This window comes from Fopius arisanus, unplaced genomic scaffold (assembly GCF_000806365.1).
Source record: "Fopius arisanus strain USDA-PBARC FA_bdor unplaced genomic scaffold, ASM80636v1 scaffold00184, whole genome shotgun sequence".
Classification (NCBI taxonomy): Eukaryota; Metazoa; Arthropoda; class Insecta; order Hymenoptera; family Braconidae; genus Fopius; species Fopius arisanus.
The window spans coordinates 25,383-45,094 of record NW_011887923.1 but is presented as its reverse complement, the minus strand read 5'-3'; the positions used below and the strand labels follow the sequence as shown (position 1 = coordinate 45,094).

At 39.5% G+C, this 19,712-nt stretch overlaps 1 long non-coding RNA gene across 1 annotated transcript in view; it reads right to left on the bottom strand.

Moving 5' to 3' along the window:
* Nucleotides 1–5,398, bottom strand: part of LOC105272472 (uncharacterized) — a 51,429-nt gene extending 46,031 nt beyond the window's left edge. The window contains exons 1-2 of the long non-coding RNA XR_892770.1: nucleotides 5,330–5,398; nucleotides 5,195–5,232 (exon numbers count right to left, since the gene is read on the bottom strand). This is a non-coding gene — a long non-coding RNA (uncharacterized lncRNA). The remainder of the gene's footprint in view (nucleotides 1–5,194; nucleotides 5,233–5,329) is intronic.
* Nucleotides 5,399–19,712: the final 14,314 nt, after the last annotated feature.

The following is a 19,712-nucleotide window of genomic DNA, read 5'->3' as shown; positions in this document are numbered from 1 at the left end:
GTCAATTCACTGAGTATCATTACGGTGCCGGGAACATAGTAAAAGATTACAAGTATATTTTAGCATTTCCCTAGCAAGTCATACATTCGTAAGTGGATTATTGATTGAATGCATCGATTGATAATTACGTAATTACTTTAGTCGTTACGGACATCTTATCATGTATAAGCACTACATCTCATTCTAAACTATTCACTGATGATCTTCGTCCCCCACACTTTGCCGTTGTCTAATAATGTGAGTTTGCCACCATGCGTCGCTTATGAACGCGCCATCACACTGACGGGTACCCACTCTCCTCATGCCGATATGCTATTTGACGTTCATTGGTGAATAGGTTACGTACACGTCAGGTATAGGGAATCCAATTGTGATATGATAAGTTGAATCAAATCTCACTAGTTTTGGCGTTTCGTCAATTAGCGTGCAAACTCTAGCTGTGTCAATCATTCACTTGCTACGAAGTATGTTCATTATCGAACCGCCCGGCGCGCCAAGTTGACTTTTTTCCGAATCAATTTCCTATGGACGGGGTTTGAAAAAGTCAGTTTTGTCATTAGGTCGAAAAAAACTTTTCTAGCGAAGATGACGTTTGCAACAATCATATTGGTCGACCAATTTTTTTTGGCCGTATGACGCCCACTATTTTTTGTCATAACAGCCGTAGTCAGCGTTTCGTGGACGCGAAGCAAAGTGACGCAGCTGTAATTGGCCGTATGACGCTCACTATTTTTTGTCATAACAGCCGTAGTCAGCGTTTCGTGGACGCTAAGCAAAGCGACGCAGCCGTAAAACACTGTCTTACAGCCGGAATGACAAAAGCCTTTATTAACAATAATCGATTTTCCAATCGGAACTAAAACTGTGGAAAATTGTCCTAGTTGACGCTGTCAGCATAAACTTGGCATTTTTTAATATTTCCATGGTTTTTCAAAAATAAGATTATATCATAATCAGTTCGCCTACTGTGGAATTTCAACTACTCAGTAATTGTCCCATGTTTCTGTCCTGGAGGCTATCAGATTCACGTCAACTTGGCGCCATTTTTTCACAAAATTTTTTTGTGATTTTACACTAATAAAGGTCGGGAGCACGACTATCCCTGCTATAGAACATCATACGAAAATTTTCATACGAAAAAAAAAACGAATTGGATCTCGTCAATTTTTATATACTCCGTATAATCGTTTTATACTGAAAAATGAATACTTGCAAAACTAATTATTCAGTTATGCTAATTTTCAACACCATCTGCTGCAGTGATAAATGGACAAACTCATCCAAATTTTCAGTTGATAACAGAGGGAGAGCAACAATTTTTTTTCAAAAATTTGAAGAGAGATAACTATCATTTCTTCCACTGATCACTTTCCGATTTCGGAGTGCTTCTAATAGAGTCAATCACGATGAAAAGAAGGGAATTAAAAAAAAACTGAATACCTTGTTCGGTTTGGGAGATATTTCGGAAAAACCCTTTATAAAAAATTGGCTACGAGTTGAATAGCTCAATTGGGAAAGCACCCGAAGTATACACGTTCAGAATTCAAACTCTGGTCTGGACGATCCATTTTTTCAGTAAATTTTCCTTCTAGAATTATATGGGGAATTATCCTATTTCACATTCTACATAAGCCACAATCCTTTCCAACGATTTTCTGCGGCGTCACAAGATGAAGAATGCCATAAATACTTCCCCTCTTCTATGAAAAACGATCTATGAAAGGAATCGACTATGAAAAAGTGACTGCGAGGTGGATAGCCCTGTTGGGAGAGCACCCGATGCATAATTGTGAAAGCCCCGGGTTCAAATCTCATTCTGGACTATCCATTTCTGCAGTAAATTTTTTGTGTCGAATAATGTCGAGGATTATCCTCTTTCCCTTATTACCTGATTTCATAGAAGAGGGGAAGTTTTTATAGTGTGCCACACCATGTGAAATCACAGGAAATCGTTGCAAGAGATTACATTATGGATTATGTTGGGAGTGAAACAGGATCATTTTCGATATAATTTTACAAGAAAAACTTACTGAAAAAATAGATAGTCGAGCTCCAAATTTGAGCCTTGGATCTTCCTATTATGTATCGACTGCTGACCCAACTGACCGATCCGGCTCCTAGCCACTTTTTCAATTCAGATCCCTTGTATATATCGCAGTCCTTCTTATGAAAATCATTTTTTTCATAGAAGAGGGGAAATTTCATTATTGCATCAGCAATGCAGTTTGGAACTGTTTTCGAATAGTGTAAATATTGAAGACATGATATTTGAAATTGTCGCAGGCTGAAGAGAAGACTGAGAATATCAGAAAATCAAAGGATTTTTTCATTGACAGACAAATCAATTGCTGAAAAATCACGTGAGTCAACTGGAAGTAGTGAAAATTGTTAATTACCAGTAGTAGCATTTCAAATTTGTTAAATTTTGTTGGGAAAACTTGAATGTTTGAATGGAAATGCTGATTTTGTTTGATAAAATTTGTGATTGTGATAAAAATTTTATTTTAAAGAAGGAGGAATATTATACTTTAGATTTGGTCAATTGTTGAATATTTGGACGTACAGTATTATTAGCATGACACTTGCCAGCTTAACTGCATTATGCTGATCAAGTGACGAAATATAATCAACTATGTAGTTAAGACACTGTTTGGGTATCGATACATCCCAATTGAACTTTGGCGTCTGTTAGTCCTAATCATTGTAATTAATCACATGATATAGTTAAATGAATAAACTTTCTTATTTAAGTAGCTATAAACTATTGGTGGAATTTATTCCTTCGAGCCTAGAACCTATAGGAAATGTACGGATCCCCCAGGCAGGGTACAACTGCATCTCAGAAAAAAGGACAACGAATTGATCGGAATGATATTTTTATTGTCAATTTTCTATTGGCACTTAGATTCGAATTAAGCAGTTTTGGCCATTCCGAGATTTTCTATCACTTGGAATAACATAAGGAGGTTCAAAGCTATTGTATATTTTCGACAGATTCCTTTCAGACAAATGAAGAAACGAAGGCTTTCAGTTTATAATTTCACGAGGGCTAAACGTCAGTGTTTTGTTCTAAATAACCTGACGAACTCATTTGTATGCAGACCGAGGAAAATGCTTGATAAATTTGAGGCTCGTGTGGTATTCGAGGAACAATTCTTTCAACCGTCCCCTCAGTTAATAAATTTTCACCATGAATTGAAAGTTTGAATGAAGCAATGAAAAATCTATGATCAAAATTGGCGCGATAGTTTGACGAGGATTATTCCAACGCGTAGTATTTCCTCTACAGAGCAAAAATTTGACAAAATTATCAAATAAGGAAATTGCCGATCCTCTTGCCCATTCTTCGTGACCTCGAATGGTTTATTCTATTCTATTGGCTATCGGTAGAAAAATTTTGCTTTCTTATATTTATTCACGTCGATGATGTGATGTATTTCTATGAAGATCCGTGAAAACAGGAATCCGTGAATAACTTGTCGAAATCTCCATTAGAAGCATAAATATAGCAGTCCAGCGAAGTTCTTCCGTTTTGGAAAAGAAAATATGATTTTTACGCCTTCAGTAGAATAAAATTTTTAGGTCAATTCCATTCGTTATCTTTGTCATACATTCAAAATCACATACTTCACATGAGGGGCTGCGTGCCGGAGGAATACGCTTTCGCTTATACAGTGACCATATTGTGGACAACAAAGTACTTTTTTTTTCATGTATTCAACAAGGAAAGTATTATGCTCAACAACTTCTTCAAAATCAAAATAACCTTCGAATATAAGTCTAGAATGCCATCATCGGTTTGTTTGTAATTCAACAATAAATGACTGCGAAACATTTTTTTTGGAATAATGTTCGATTGAATAAACTTATTTCTCAAAATTAATCGACGAATTATGATTGAAAATAGAAACTAAACATTGGCCACAATTGTGAAATAGCCTTGAACTTAATCTGATTTATTGACGGAACGCATATAGCATGCACTCATTAACGAAGTATGAAATTAAAAACTAGGTAATTTCTTTCCTTCGCAGTTTGAACTGGTAAACGTTGGAGCAGAAAAAAAATAAAAATTTTTCAAATATTCAGATATTTTTGATTGATGAAAAAATTTTATTTTCATTTCCCACACGTTCAAAAGAATGAGGAACTAATTTCATAAATACACAAATTTCAAGACAAAAATGATGATATGCAATCTTCATTTTTTGTCGAAAATAACTAATATGCAACCTCCGAACCATAAAAAATTGACAAAGATCGGATTAAACTATTACTGTTATCCGTAATTATATCTATTATAGTTCATTTCTTTCTGATTCGTTCAGGAATGAACGAATTGACGAACAAAATTACGAAGTGGAAAAATCGAGAAAATGGAAGACAATTTTCCATTCTTCGGCCACACTATATTTTTTAGAAAAAAAAATTCCGAAGGTGGCTTTCGCGTACAGTGGTTGTACTAGGAGATTGGTTATTTTTAAAGCGATTTGCAATAATCGATAATTCGTATCTCTGCTTCAGCCTCCTGGTTATGTAGCTATAGATATCGCGGTGGTATCTTCGATTTTTTTGCAGGTTTCTTTCCTTTTCTTCCTTATTACGCAATACCCATTTCACTCCTACTGCTAGGATGGAAATAGAATAATTCCAGGAGGCTTACGCAAAGGTACAGTTTCTTATAGTTACCATAGCCATTAACACGGAAAAAATTTTAATTTCATTGTCCAAATAAAAAATGATAATGATATAACAAATTAACAATGAAGAAGCAACAAAAACTGAAGCATACTCTAGTAGTTCATTGGTTCGCGTTATCAGAGAAAACCCTCAATAATTGACCGTAGAAACATTAAGTAAAAGTTATCAAATATGGGAAACATAAATGAATATGCAGAGAATAGTGCCTAATTTCGGAGTGAAACATGAATTAACGGAATATAAAATATGACACATTTTTCCTCACTCTTATAGAAACCTCAGAAATTCGGTAGGAAGAAAAAAGAGTGGAAAAAATAGTCCACACATCCAAAACATGTTAAAACCCACCCAAATTAATGAACCATACGAAGTTTAACATGGGTCTATTTTTTTCTGTGGTCTATTTCTTCAGGGACTCAGGTAATTTAGCTTTGATTGTTTCTTTTGGGAAAGGATTCGCCTGCTGGGTTTGGCAACAGAAACATTACCATACCTCTCGTGAAGTTCTCAATCCTTTCAGTATTCCGTTTTCTATAAGAATGGCACAAAAATTTATATTTCTCACAGTCAACATGATTGCGAATAATTCATTCATAACAAAGGCTATTAGTTAACACTAGCTGATTACCTGTGGTACTTTAAAAAACGCAGGGCACGACAGCATGGTCATGTCGTACCGTTGTACCGTATGTGATCGTTCGATCAAAACTAGACTAGTAGAGTGCTCCGATGTTCTCCATTAACCGATGCTCTGGAGTTGCGTCGACGCTGTTCCAATGACGGGAACGCAGGCGCGGCAGGATATCTTGAATATCTCCCTTTTTTTTCCAACTTTACCACCAGACCGTAAGAAAAACGATAGGAATGGAGTCAATATGCCATGCGGTCAATGGAAGACAATTGGAATTTTCGAGCTATATGATCAGCTCAATTGTTTATTTGAGATATTGTTTCATGAGTCTCAATGAATTCTTCATCTGTGTAGAAGCTAAGAATGACAGTTTGTTGCGAGTGCATTACTGTTTTTTAAGAGACTACAAAAGGGTAATGTATTATTGATTAGAAGGCTTCACCGATTTTCATTCAATAGCTCGTTCGTCTCTAATTAAATTGTCTCAAACGGGCAATAATTGATATGACAGACTACTTACTTCTGTGCCCTGTCCTTGAAGGTTAATTAGTCAGAAATTCCTACAAATTATTAAAAAGCTATCTAATATTATCGAGTAATTTCAATATTTCGAGACATGTATAAAGGAACTGCAAAAATCGAGAATAATTGATCCAAACATAAAAAGTAAATGAAGAAAAGTATTCGAAAAGTCGATATTTGTTATACAAAGTTTCAAAGAATAGATGAAATTGTGGGATTGTGGCATGAAGAAACTGGGTGTGTTACTGTTTAAAACTTACTCTATTTTTCATTAATTTATAACTCTGAGTTTTCTGCTAACTCTTATTTTGGACGTTTTTATATTTGGCCACGCAGATTGGGCACCTCATTCGAATTCTTGATGTTTCCACTATTGAATTTGCTGCCTGTAATTATGTTAAAAACTTTTTCTGGACCCTTCAAACTTTTGACTTATTTTATTGCGGTTTTGTGTTTTGAACTGCGAATATTAAAAATTATGTATACACTTTTTGTTTCTATCATACCACTTACCTCAAACTACCTTCAAATTTTCGGATGTACTTTGATGTATCAACAATGAAGATGCAATTGAACATTTCAAAGCAGGAATTCCCATTTCCAATTTGAACTCGTATTTCCCGATTGAAAATTACAATTTCATTAAAATTTGAAAACATACAATTTTGAATATTGACTTTTTGCATCTGTTCCTCAAGGTGATAAATCTACCAATAACTAAGCAATGAATGATCCACACGTTTCAATTCACCGAATTAATTACGAACGGTATATTTTCAGGCGTACACTCTGATGAGGGATATTTTTGGACCCCCGCCCTCTTTTCACTTTCCAAATATACAAACACGTTTAGAATAATAATAATTGCCTTATTACTATCTTCGCGAAATTGATTCCATTATATATCCTCCACCTCCCCTTCAGCTCACAATACTTTCATCGAAAGAATGCCGGCAACACTCGCGAGCCCCATGTGCTCCCCCAAGAAAATCTCCCTTGCGTGAGACATACCATTTTCTTATATTTCTGTGCAGTAATTAATCATGTGCTAATCGACATCATAGGGTCTTTTTGCCCTTTCAAAAATAGACATTCTAACTTTTCATTTTATTATACAAGAATCCTCTCTTTGGCGTGTGGCCAGGGGCTATGGTTATCCTTCTCCTAAGCAATTAAGTAAAACAAGAATTTATCCATTTGTGAGTCAGTTGTGGAAAAACGAAAGAAAAATTCATACTTTTATTGTTTGTATTGAAATCACCCCGGGTCTCAATGGGGAAACCTTTTCCTTACTTCAGGCCCTCCGTAATTGATTGCAGTTGTTATTTTTGTATCGTTTTCTCGGTAAAAATATGTTGAATAATATTTACCCCGAAGGTTACAACGTAGATCACTTTCAACAATATTTTTTTTTAATTGTAATGAAAAAAGAATCGCTCATCGACATGCTTACGTACATCCATAAAGTACGTAAATCCATTAAAAATTGCACATTGCTATAGTTGAAGCCGGAATTATTAATCTTCATACAAAACAAAAAGGAAAAAATTGTTATGTAGCATTTTCCAGCATCCCATTTAGTTGAGGAAAACTACCTAGTTGATCGCTTTGGTAAAAGTAGATATGTAATGCGGGTTCTAGATCAACGATTTGGGGCTCGTGAAAGAGTACGTTGACTAGTACTAGGGGGGTCATGTTAAAGTAGGTGCGCGGGTGGTGGTTTCATTTGCAGTTTTATTTATCGATAATTGTGTTTTTGATTAGCGGTTTGATTAATTAATTAATGAATTGATTGATTGATTTTGTTCATTGACAGATAAAAATCAGTTGTTCACCTGAATGGGTGAATGGGTATGGTGTTGGGTGGGGGGGTTGTAGATTAAATGAAACAGTTAATGAATTGGATGGGGTGAATAATAGGTAGTAGTAGTAGTAGTGGTGGTGCGATCGCGGATCAGGGGTTAATATGCGGTTAGCGTTTTTCATTCGCGGTTTTGATTCGCGTCTTTAATTCCCGGTGTGATTGATGAATCGTCGAATCATCAAGTAATTGATGGATCGATCAATTAGTTGATTGGGAGTTAAAAATCAGTTGTTTATTTGATGAGTCCGTGGATGGGTAGGCAGTTCACATATTTCCCCTCGCAGCCGCCCTTTCCCCACCTCCCAAAAACGGGTGTCGGGACCTGGTGAAATACACCTCCTACCCGTCCTGGCGCCACTACGCGTGTTAGAACCTACACTCTTGGCGGGCCTCCTAACCCCACATAAGACTACTAACATGTCGCTGATATTAATGACATGGCTCGCTGGAATTGAAATAATCCAGAGTCGATTATCTGTTTACATATCCGAACGACCCTTTTGACAAGTGGTTTTCAAAAGGTGCGAGGATTCGTAAATACTTGCCATTTTCCCAAGTAAGGCGACATGAGGCTTTGATTACGTTAGGAATATTGATTATACAGCTCGTTAGTGAAGTTACGTCAATGGTCTTTATTCTAAACTTGATCAACGGGGAACATCATGCAGTTTGTCAAGATCGACGCCGTGGGTGAATTGAAAGATCTCGCTTTGGTGAAGCTCTGGGACCTGAATCCCACCTCCTTCTGGAAAATGACAGCGACTCTTAAGGTGAACACAAAATATGGACTGAACATTACAGTCCATCTATCAAATACTCCGGCAGATTTCATTAATAATAGGCTAGCTAAATTCTTTGCTAAAAATGACGAAATGTTCGAGAATTTCCACAAATATAATGCAAAGAGTTCGCCTACATTGCAATATTTAGGTGGAAAATATAACAATGTCACTTTCATCCGCATTTAGACTTGAAGTTTGAAGATTAAGTGAATTTTGGTTTAATCAACGTTAAAGCAGAGATACGAGAACTAACCATCGTCAGGTTATCCCACCTGAGAAAAAAATGTCTTCCATACTATCACAGCAGTCTTCAAAGTCGAGACCAATGACGGCGCGGGAATTATCTTGCATGTGTCAAATATTAACTGCATTTTCACGAATAACTGAGTGATGAAGTTCTTCGCAGATAATGCTATAAAGTTTGAAAATTTGTGCAAGCATATTGAAAAGGGATGTCCAAGCTCCCTGTGTACTGCGGAAACATCCAATGGCTGCATCCACCATTACAGATGAACATTATCGAGCAGTTTTCAACGGCATCAACGGAAACTGAACTGAACTATGATTGAATCACCGATACACCATAATTTCTGTTTCCGAAATCAAGAAAAATCATGGAGCGAGTGTAATGCTGCACCTGGAAAATTCGTTTTCTATTTGCCTACCTGGGAGGCTGTCCAAGTTTTGAATTGGAAATCCAAAGGACTACGTACTTAATCTATCACTATCATAAATATTATTATTGTTATTATTATATGAAGAAAAGTTCGATATAATAATTTTTATGTTTCAAAGCCAACATATACGCGCATACATACACATATACTCACGCGCAGGTCGGAGGAGAGAGCCGACAGCATCCGGCTTTGACAGTTATTGTGGGATGTCTCGACGGAAGGGAGAAAGACACATCGCCTTATTCCGCCGCTGGACGCCCGACTGAACTGGACTCACGAAGAGGTAAATTATTACCTGACACAGATGTGCATGTATTTTTCGTGTATCCCTACTTCCATATCACCGCAGTACGTCGGAAATATTATTCGAAGAAAGGATGTTGCCGGAAAACCTGGTAAAAGCAATGCTTGCATCAGAGAGAGCCGAGGAAGCAACTAGTTCCTTCACATTGGTAGGCCACACAAAACTCCAGCGTGAATAACAAGAAACAAAAAAAAGGGAGAAATAGAATTCACAGGAAGGAAGTACTGACGTCACACATCAGAAGGAATAGCTATAATCTCCCTCTCGTACAGTAATGCCGGACAGCGATTCCGCGGAGAGCATGAGGCTAAAGGAGTTTATGTTTCAGTTTAGTCGGTATTGGTTACGTTAATCCGAGTCCGACATACCACCTTGCAATTTCTCCAACAGTGGATGCATAGAAGCGTTCTGTTTTGAACTAAATAAAACACACATATCTGTTCGTATACTACACTCTGTACACTACACGACCATATCCAGCATGGTCTCGTATTATTGTCTAACGGTCCTCACGAGCGACCAACCAAAATCGCATCTGGGTCAGAAGTTCCGGTGATGAGTTGCTCCTTTGCAAGCAATACACAAAGCTTGTTGACGGTTGAGAGTTTTGACGGAAAGTGACTCCGAAAATGAACAGTTAAATTTCTCTAAACATTGCAACCGTCACCAAAATGTATCAAAAGTCCATCTGACATGTCGAACTATGTACACGAGCGTAGTTGCAACTATCGTCTGGTAGGAAACGATAAATAAGGGAAACACCAGAAGGTCTAGTAGAAAATAAAATCTGTCTTTTTATATAGATTTTTCTAGCATCATGCCTGCCCACTCCAACCTGTGTGTGGGAACCATAGATGCTCTTTTTGTAGCCCCTCTTTTTCTCTAGGCACTCATTTTCATTATACACCTCAATTTGACCTCCTACAATGTGCAGAGCTGGTTGGTTCTCAAAAAAACTTCTCTGTGTCACCTATAAGAGAGATATGACTTCGGACTCATTGGCATCTACAGAATCTGTTCAGGCTCAGAAAATGAGTGACGACACATAGTAAAAATTTCCAGATGACCACTTTTTGAGTTCATAATAGTATTTTTTATGGATGATGGACAATTGTTCATATGATCACGTGAGACTTCTTAAACCAACCATATGGCTTTTCGTCCTTATATATGCTACGATTTGTCTACATTAGGCTGTTGTTCCGTCATCTTACAGACATGATCCTGAACATAGATCCAAAAAAGTGTCTGGATGTCTTGCACATCATTGATGATACATATAATCTTATAAAAAAGCAGCGAAAAAGTGAAGAACTTCTGCTTGGGATTAAATATATTAAATATAATACACAACTGGTAAATGGTTTATTGAGAAGGGGTGTTCGGCAGGGTGAAAAAAACGACTTACAGCAACAGCAGCTCGATTGAAACGATTCGAAGCGTTATTTAAGAACTTCATCGTAGTTGGAGGACGATTAAATAGGAAGAAAAGTCTACTTCATGAGTTCGATGGGAGGAGTTGCAAAGTCTTTTCAATTATTTAATGAGAACAGGTGTGATTCTCAATCTTCAATACAAAAATTCACATTGTTAGATGATGTTAAAAGAGTGCTCACTGCTCAGTTATGGAATGCTTTGAAAAAATAAAAAGATTTAAGTGTGAATGTGGTATTGTGGTGTAAATATGAAAAACGAAAGAACGATCAATTTATTGAAGATGACAAATTTTTTAATACAAAAAAAGGAAATCATGCTTTGCTCAACTCACATTAGATATTGGTTTAGAGCCGAGCCCGGCAACTTTCAGGAAGTCGGGGGCTAGCCTATTAGAAGGGTCAGGATAATCCTCTCATCGTAAAGGGTACCCAAGTAGGCAAAGATTGTGTCCACATAAATCCCAGTGTTGACGATATTCCCATCAGCCATGTAGAGTGGCGTGCCAGTTGAATAAAAGTCGCTGAACCGCCAGAATTGGCGCACATTTTCAGTTTTAAATTTTAAATTGAAAATTGAAAAATTGAAATTTACAGTGAAAAATTGAAATTTACAGTGAAAAACCCTGCAGAATATATTTCAGAATTGATTTTCGGTAATTAGTATTTTCCCGCCAAATATTGCAACTCTAAATGTGAAGAATCAAAATTTGCCACGTTTATATTCAGAATATATTCCTGAAAATTGCATTGCAAATTTTCATATTTGATTTTGAATTATGTAAATGAATCTTGAACACAAGAAATGAATTTTAGAAACTCTGAAATGAGGAAATAAATGTTCTCATTATTTCCCTGGTGAATTATACCTTCTGATTTGTAATTTCGATGAAATGATAGAACGTGGGACCAGAAAATTATCGCAAGAAATTACAAATTTGATATACCTAAAAATAAATATATTTTTTAATTAACTGTCTACTCCTGGCCAACATTATGGAATATTGCTCAATGAAAACAGCGGGAGGGTGGTAGGCGTCTTCCATCATGGGCAATGGGAAAGGAGGAAAGGTAAAGGAAATAAGAAAAAATTACGTCTAAACAATTCTTCTTACTAATATATTCACAATAGTTTCATAGCAACAATCGTATGAATGCCAGATTCGCGTAGAATCTGCCATTAATGCGATGCTGTTATGAATTGTCAAATTTAATAAAAGTTTAAATATCTACCGACAAGGTCATAAGGAAATCTGTCTAATCATAAAATGCGATCGTTGAACTTCCATGAACTCAATGATTTTTCTTTAATGAGGTTTGTAATTACAGAGACTCACAAGCATAGCTTCTCTGAGGTTCTCATCGCCTAATGTCGATCTACCTGAAGTTTTAATTCGATTCATGTGTGAAAAACCCCATTCCCAAAGATAAGGTGTTCCGAAACCGACACGCATTCGTTTCTACGCTTCCGCGAGATTTGGGATCATGCCTGTCGCTTGATATCTTCCACATATCATCCGAACTGCACGAAGGTAAATCGAACGTATTCAATTTTTCCACGACAGCTGAAAGCTGTACACCGTTTAGGCAAGTAAAATTAACAATTCAACTTTCAAGACGTTCGAGATCGGACTGTAACGTGACATTGTCTCCATGGGTTGAAAATGCCTGTTACCTTCAGCCTCTTTCCTCTCAGCCTAATAAACATGCTAAAATTTAACCAGATAGGCGCCAAGAAATCTTTAGTCGGAATTACCAGCCCGGAAAAATCAGTAACCCGAACTTTAATTAATCGCAATATTCGTGGCCTCGAAAATCGTACCTCCATGAATCTGTTGCGGACGCCGCAGTTAGTACGGTTAAAATTTTCTATATATCTGGAAAACTTGGTCTAACCACAAAAAAGGAGACTTTGGAAAACCAAATGAAATAGCAAGGAATGTCGGTATGACCAGTCTCAATGCCGATTATGCGAAGTGACCACAATAAAAGGGACCACCTAGCAGGTATTCAAGTGGCCGTCATTATGACCTAACAGACGTTAAGTAGTGACCATCAAGGCGACAACACCTGGAAACCACGAATCATTTAAAAAGAAGCTACACAATTGCTCGAAGGCACAACTAAGGAGATCATTCTCACTTCTTTTCTTTCCTCTATTGAATCTGGCGGCCAATAACTTAAACAACCCTTCAATGGTAACCGTAGATGGGAGCTGCCCCAAAGAATTAAAAATGTCGGCAATTGAGAGATGGACCACCTCAACAACGGGTTTGCCAATATCAACAAAGGAAAAGGCAGGTCAATAAGGGGGTACATCTGCCCTCATTGGTTACAGGGGGTTGGCCGGGACCATGACGTCACCTACACCCCACACCTAACGAAAGCTATGAGATAGCTTCCATTGGCACAATTCACCGGATAATTTCTTGTTGTCCAAACAGGGGGACATCTCCAGCCTCAAAGGGTCCACTCCATTAGACACGCTAGGCCAACGAGTCCAAAGTAAAATTTCGACTCTTGGTTATGAACGAGGAGCTCTGCTCATTACTAAAGCTGATCCTTCAAGATCCGTCTGTTGGTAAGCACCTCTGCAGCATCGCTCACTCTCATCGCTACTACATCGAGTGGACAGCTCGAGTTTCTTCTCTACGTCAGATCGACGCGTGTACTTCAAGGGAGGCAAGCCAGCCGGTCCCATTACAAATTCTTCATTTTCGACGAGGAGCCCTGCTCGCTATTAAGACTGACCCTTCAAGATCCGTCTGTTGGGAAGCAGCTTTGCAGCACCACCCACTCTCACCACTACCAGCTCGAGTAAAAACCTCGATTTTCTGCACTGTGTCAGATCGATCGCATTTCTGCACGCCAGCACCGACCTGGTAAAACTCTCAGCGAACAACTGAGCCCATCCCGGGTGTTCAGCTGCTTATATTTCTTCAAGCCAGCGCCGACCTGGTGAATTACTCAGCGTACAACAGAGTTTACCCCGAATGTCCAGCTCCGGGATCTCTCTGCACCTACCAATATAAAGTTAGCGAGCAACCAAGTTATGCCTGAGTGGACAACTCAGGCCTATTAAGACCACCAACACCTCCGGATTCACGTCATCATCATCACCAGCGCAAAAGAAGCGTGTTTGAGCAGTTTTCGACTCCATCAGTGCTAGAGGTTCTAGCATCCTTTTGGAGTTCTCCGGAATTCGCCGCGAAGAGAAAACACCAAGAGATCACCCTTTCCCTGCTGCCGTTTATTTCTACAACTGTAAGTCAGAAAGATACACCAACAACATTTACACTATTCCTTCCTACACTTTTTCCCTATCTACCCCTGGTTTTTAGCTTGGACTTTCTTCTATGCTCTATCTCAAGTGAAGTGTAATAAATTTCAATTCTATTTTAAGGGAAACCTAAGGGTATCTTTCTCTTTATGTGCTCATTCCTCATATTATAACCATTGTGTACTTCAATACTTACTCCCACGCAATAGGCCTCACTAAGTGAGATTTATACGATCTTTTTTCCTCCAGACACTACCTGTCGTGACTAGTTACGGTTAACTCATCTGAAGAGTTCACCTTTTATCCGATATTTCGACCTGCCTAGTGACCCAGTGGCCGCTACAAATCCTCACCTTAGTAACTAAAACCCTTGACAAAAACCAGAAGGGAGCGGGAAGGATGACTAGGGTTTAGGGGAACGGTGGTGATCATCGGTTTGCTCAGTATGTAACTCGGAGAGAGAGCGGCGGATCCTAGAGGGGCAAGGTTGTTGGAAAATAACTGTGAAATGCACAAGGAATTCGAGAAATAAAAATACTCAGAAATTGTCCTTACGTGTGGCGCTATTAAGTTCACAATTGATTACAAAAGACACCATTCATTACACAAAGGGGCAAACTAATTACTAGGCTGGGTTGGTCTCGAAATCATGAACATGATTTGATTTAAATTAAAATGTAATTTTCTTGATCATGATTCGAATGATTAACTTTAAATATACTTCTTCCAAACGAAAATCCCCCTTAATTCTTAATCACTCCTTTACGCAGAAAATAATCCCAGCGTAATGCTGCCTCAAGGATTATCGATCGGCTATAATCCGAGGAATGTATGAAGTCTTATTTTGGTCCCGAGAAATCGATAATCTCCCGGAATCGGGCCCAACATGCCTGGGAGGAAGAGAGAGAGAGCGAGAGAGAACGCACTGCGCCTTTCGGCTAGCGGCCATGAAAAATTATTACGGCAAAAAATCCGGGCCTCCTCAATATTCGAGAACTCGAAATCCGCGAAGCGGATTTCGGAAAACCCGGGGCCTTCCGGCTCGGGACTCTACCCTTAACAAGCTCTCAGATTTTAATGCATAAAGATTCATAATTCGCCACGCTGAGCCATTTAATAGCCATGTGGAAGTTTAATGGGTAATTCACACTTGTTGCGCGTAGCCACTCAGTGGCCGCCTGGATGGCGCCCTGAGGGAGAATTACTGGCCTTTCCTTGACCGTGGATAACCGTCGAGCTCTAATTTGCCTTAGAATAACCCGGGAAATCCCACAAAATTTCATTAGTACCTACCAACCGCACTGGGGGAAAGCACACGTCGAAAATTTAGGGGGACAGCCGACGCCATTCCACGGGCTCGGAAAACTTTCTGACCACCTGTAAACTCACTGGGGAGCCTCCAAAAAGGGAAAAAATAATTAAAAATAAATTTCCTGGTGGCCTTCCTTTTCTTTTTCAGGACTATCCTGGAGTCCGCTGGTCGTCGGGGTGTTCTGGGTATCCCTTTGGTGGAATCTCTCTTCTCTACTTTATTCTTTACTCGCGTGCGTATCACTTCACGCCCAAGGCGTAACTGATTTTCGGAGCTGACTTTCGGACCCCTCATTAATCATGCCTACCTATCGATTGGGTGTCGATTGGTGGATCTCTCTGCCCTATTATGGGTGAAATCCTTCGCGGGAGAATTAAAACAAATTTGAATGAATCGGCCATTCCAAAAATTAATTTCTCGCTCCCTCTCTTTTATCGATTTTTAATGGGGATATCAACGGGCATCCCCAATACCCGTTACAGTACATATAAGCTATAGGGGCCTGGAAAAACTAGTACAAGTATTACAAATCGTCTATATCGGGGAACCGTTTATTTAAATCCTCATATAATTGCTGCGTCAATTCTGCAAAAGGCTGGCCATTGAACGATGTGTTGCTAGATCCTTTTACTATTGATTCTAACGCAGTGAACGTCGACGGAACTATATTTTTATAAAAATTGTCTTGAATTCTTTTCATTAACGTTCTTCACGTGATTATTGCCTGCACGTGATCCCACAAAAATTTTCCGTTGCCCTGCATTCGGAGATTAATATTATGAACAAGTTTAATTATATCAACAAGATAAGCTAATTATGTGAGCCACTCAAAATCGTTCAATTTACTATACTCGCGACCGAATTCTTCTTTAACAAAACTGATAATTTCCGGTAAATTTTCATAAAATCGTTTGAGCAAAACTGATAATTCCCGGTAAATTTTCATAAAATCGTTTGAGCATGACTCCGTGACGCAACCACCTAACTTCGGTATAATAAACTAAATTTCGCCACTGTAATTCATTTACCTTTTTAAAGTCTTCATAAAGTCGCTTGGCCGGCGGTTTCGCCAGAATTGAGTTCCCCATTTTGATAACTAAATTCAAAACCTTGCCGATATAAATTTTTTTCATACAGAGAGCTAACCTATGTAACATGCAATAAATTGATTTAAACTGTAGGAAATCTGCGTCGTTACCGCACCGAGTGAAAAAAACCTTGCAACCTTCCGGTCATGATTGCAGCCGCGTCGGTTACAATCGAAACTAATTTTTGTAAGGATAATTTCACCACAATGAGTTCGTCTTTGCATGCTTTGTAGATATTTTCTCCCGACGCGTGCTTCTTAATTAGAAAAAGTGTCTGCATTTCTTCTGCTACAGACATATCCGGTAACGAAAAACCAACGAAACTATGACTTGCGCATAACCGGCAGTATCTGTTGACTGATTTAATTGCAATGAAAAATGATGACACTGAGTAATATCATCCGGCAATTGTTCACGAAGATTGGAACCGATACATTCTAGTCTGCGTGCGATTGTTCGCGATGATAGAGAAACTTCGCCGAAAAACTTATTAACGCGATCTTCAATTTGCGTTTCTCCAAATAAAATATTAACAACATCGGTTAAAATTTCTCTGAAACCTTCCTTATCGGAAAATGATCTTTTCTGTTTGATTAAAGGAAACGCTGTGAGAACAGAGATGTTGATCGGTGATTTGACGCTGGCTTTTTAATGAAGTGATGTTATTTTTACGGAACTCGGTGTGAAGCGGCAATTCTGCGTCGAAATCTGGATGTATCAATTTAAAATGTCTACTAATCTTGAAGCCTTTCACGTTGACGAAGTGGTGGGTGCATAAAAATAAAATAAATAAATATATAAATGGTCCCACTCGATTTGATACTTGTCGGACCGCGTTTCTTGTGCCGGAGACTCGAAATTAGAATGAGTGTTTAACGTGCAATCATCATTATTTTTCGGTATTTCATAAAAACCCGTGCTCGCAGTGACTTTCAAAGAGCGGACCTCATTCTAACGCGCTAATGAAATTAATGGAAAATTTTACGTCATATCCTGCATGCTATCCAAAATGGTACCTTCTGAGATTAGAGGTGTTGAAGCAACGGAACTCCTGCGAACACAATAAACAAATAGCAATCTCACCAAATTAGTTATAAATATAGTTAACAACACGTAGCTCCTTCGCGGGGGGCTCTATGTTTTAGCAATTGAAAATTAAACTTTAAACCACACAACTGTTTTAAAAATTTAATTTTAATCACAAAAATCAGTTCACTTTCCCAAATTGAGCGCAAGGTGTGGAACTTCAGCCACAAGTAGGTTGTTCATAGTGACATTTAGAATATGTGATGTATTGATCGATCTGTAAAAGAAACAACTACATGAACACAAATTTCCTTTCGGGAATTGTTCCTTCGGGGTAATTAATAGATTTCCCTCCAGAAAAAAACGTTATCTTCGAACCATGAGTAAAAAAAATCCACTATATTTTGCTATCCATAAGATGAGAGTGCATTTCATCATCTTCAGTTCACCAAGTATTGATATCTATTGCTTTACCACTAAACATCAAAGAAATGCGAAGTTTCTGGTTTAATAAAGAGGAAAATATATTACCCGTGCTGTAATTGTAATGTTCAATTTAAAAGTTAAAGTTAAAGTTAAAGTTAATTTAGATTGTAACAGGTATTTTCCCGGGGTATTTCGCCCAGGAAAATAGTCCGTTACGACCAATGTCCATGCCTCTAAAGTGTCGGACGCCAGCCAGACCTTTTCGGAAGTCCTGACAAAACCGGTCCTCGGGGCCTATGCGGCTACCCGAGGGACTCCATGGCTGCTGGACATGCCACATGCCCAACCAGCTACAGTTGTGATTTGGTAGAGTGGGAGTGGTCCACCCGCACGTCGCCATCACCCGCCACGCTGAGCACGGTTCTTGCGCTCTCTTCCCCTGGGAGGCCTTTCCAGGCCTCTCAGGGCGGTCCTCTTGCCCCTCGGGTGTTGCTATCCGGGGCAAGATCATACTCGCCTGCGACTTCACGGGGTTCCCTGGGCCACGAAGAGGCTGATCTGACCGAGGTGGATATCTTCCCATCGACCTCACGACCACCCACGCTCCTGGCACGCAGTTCGCCCGTTCCGTCGTGAGCCACCCTCCCTGGCTAATCAAGATGGCAGCGCATGTCGGGTTGACAAGAGTTCTCTCGTCTCCAGACCCACGGGCCAGGCACTATCACCTTTTTCGCTCAAGCATAGATCACTCCGGAAACACAATGGTCGTCACCACATGCTCCGAAACGAGACATAAGTTTTCGCGGGAGATGCAGGAGCACCTCCCTATGCTCGCCCTCGTGATTTTCATCACTCGGACGAGGAAGTATACCTTCCCGTTGCTAAGCTGTTTAAGCCATGCGTAGTTCCAGCTAGCGAGCGGCGTTACGACCGCTCAAATCGAGAGCTCGCCCTCGACTGCCCGAAATCTCCTATGGCCTTCTCCCCCTGGTCTGGATATCTCGGCGGCAACACGGTCATTCCGTTACCCGTGCAACGGCCAAACAACCCGACGGGATCCCGGGGGCACCAGTCCTCTCACCTGGCCGTTGCTCCCTAGTCTAAGTCGGTAACGTTCTGGAGTTGTTCAGTTGGACGGCCTGTACGTCGGCCCCAGTACTCCCTATCACATGCTGAGACAACTCCAAATATGCACAGTCTACGGACGTCCGCGGGGCCGACAGGGATCGCAGTTTCCACCCAAACCGCTATGCCTTTGGCCCCTCATCAGGGGAAAATCTTGCCTGCCATCAATCCGAGGTCTTTGTGGCCTCCGCTAGATGGCTGTTCCGTCTCCGCTGTGAATACAACAGGGTTCTTTTCTGTCACCAGGGCGATTTCAACCCGTTACGAGAAAAATCTCGTTACAAGATCCATCAAAGAGTCGATCTCAATATTGAGAATGTACCTACGCAAATGATTAATACGTATTTATTTAGGGAGGTCTCATAGAATATGTTCCATCCATAATGTAATATAACTCGGGTCTCTCTAAACCCCTTGACTGGGTTGCGGAGAGCGCGGTTGAGCCACCAACCGAGCGCGTCTCCGGGTGGTGGATAGGAGAACGGCCGGGCGGAATAACCACCTCGGCGGAGGCCGGGACAGAAATGTCTCGAACTCTGCG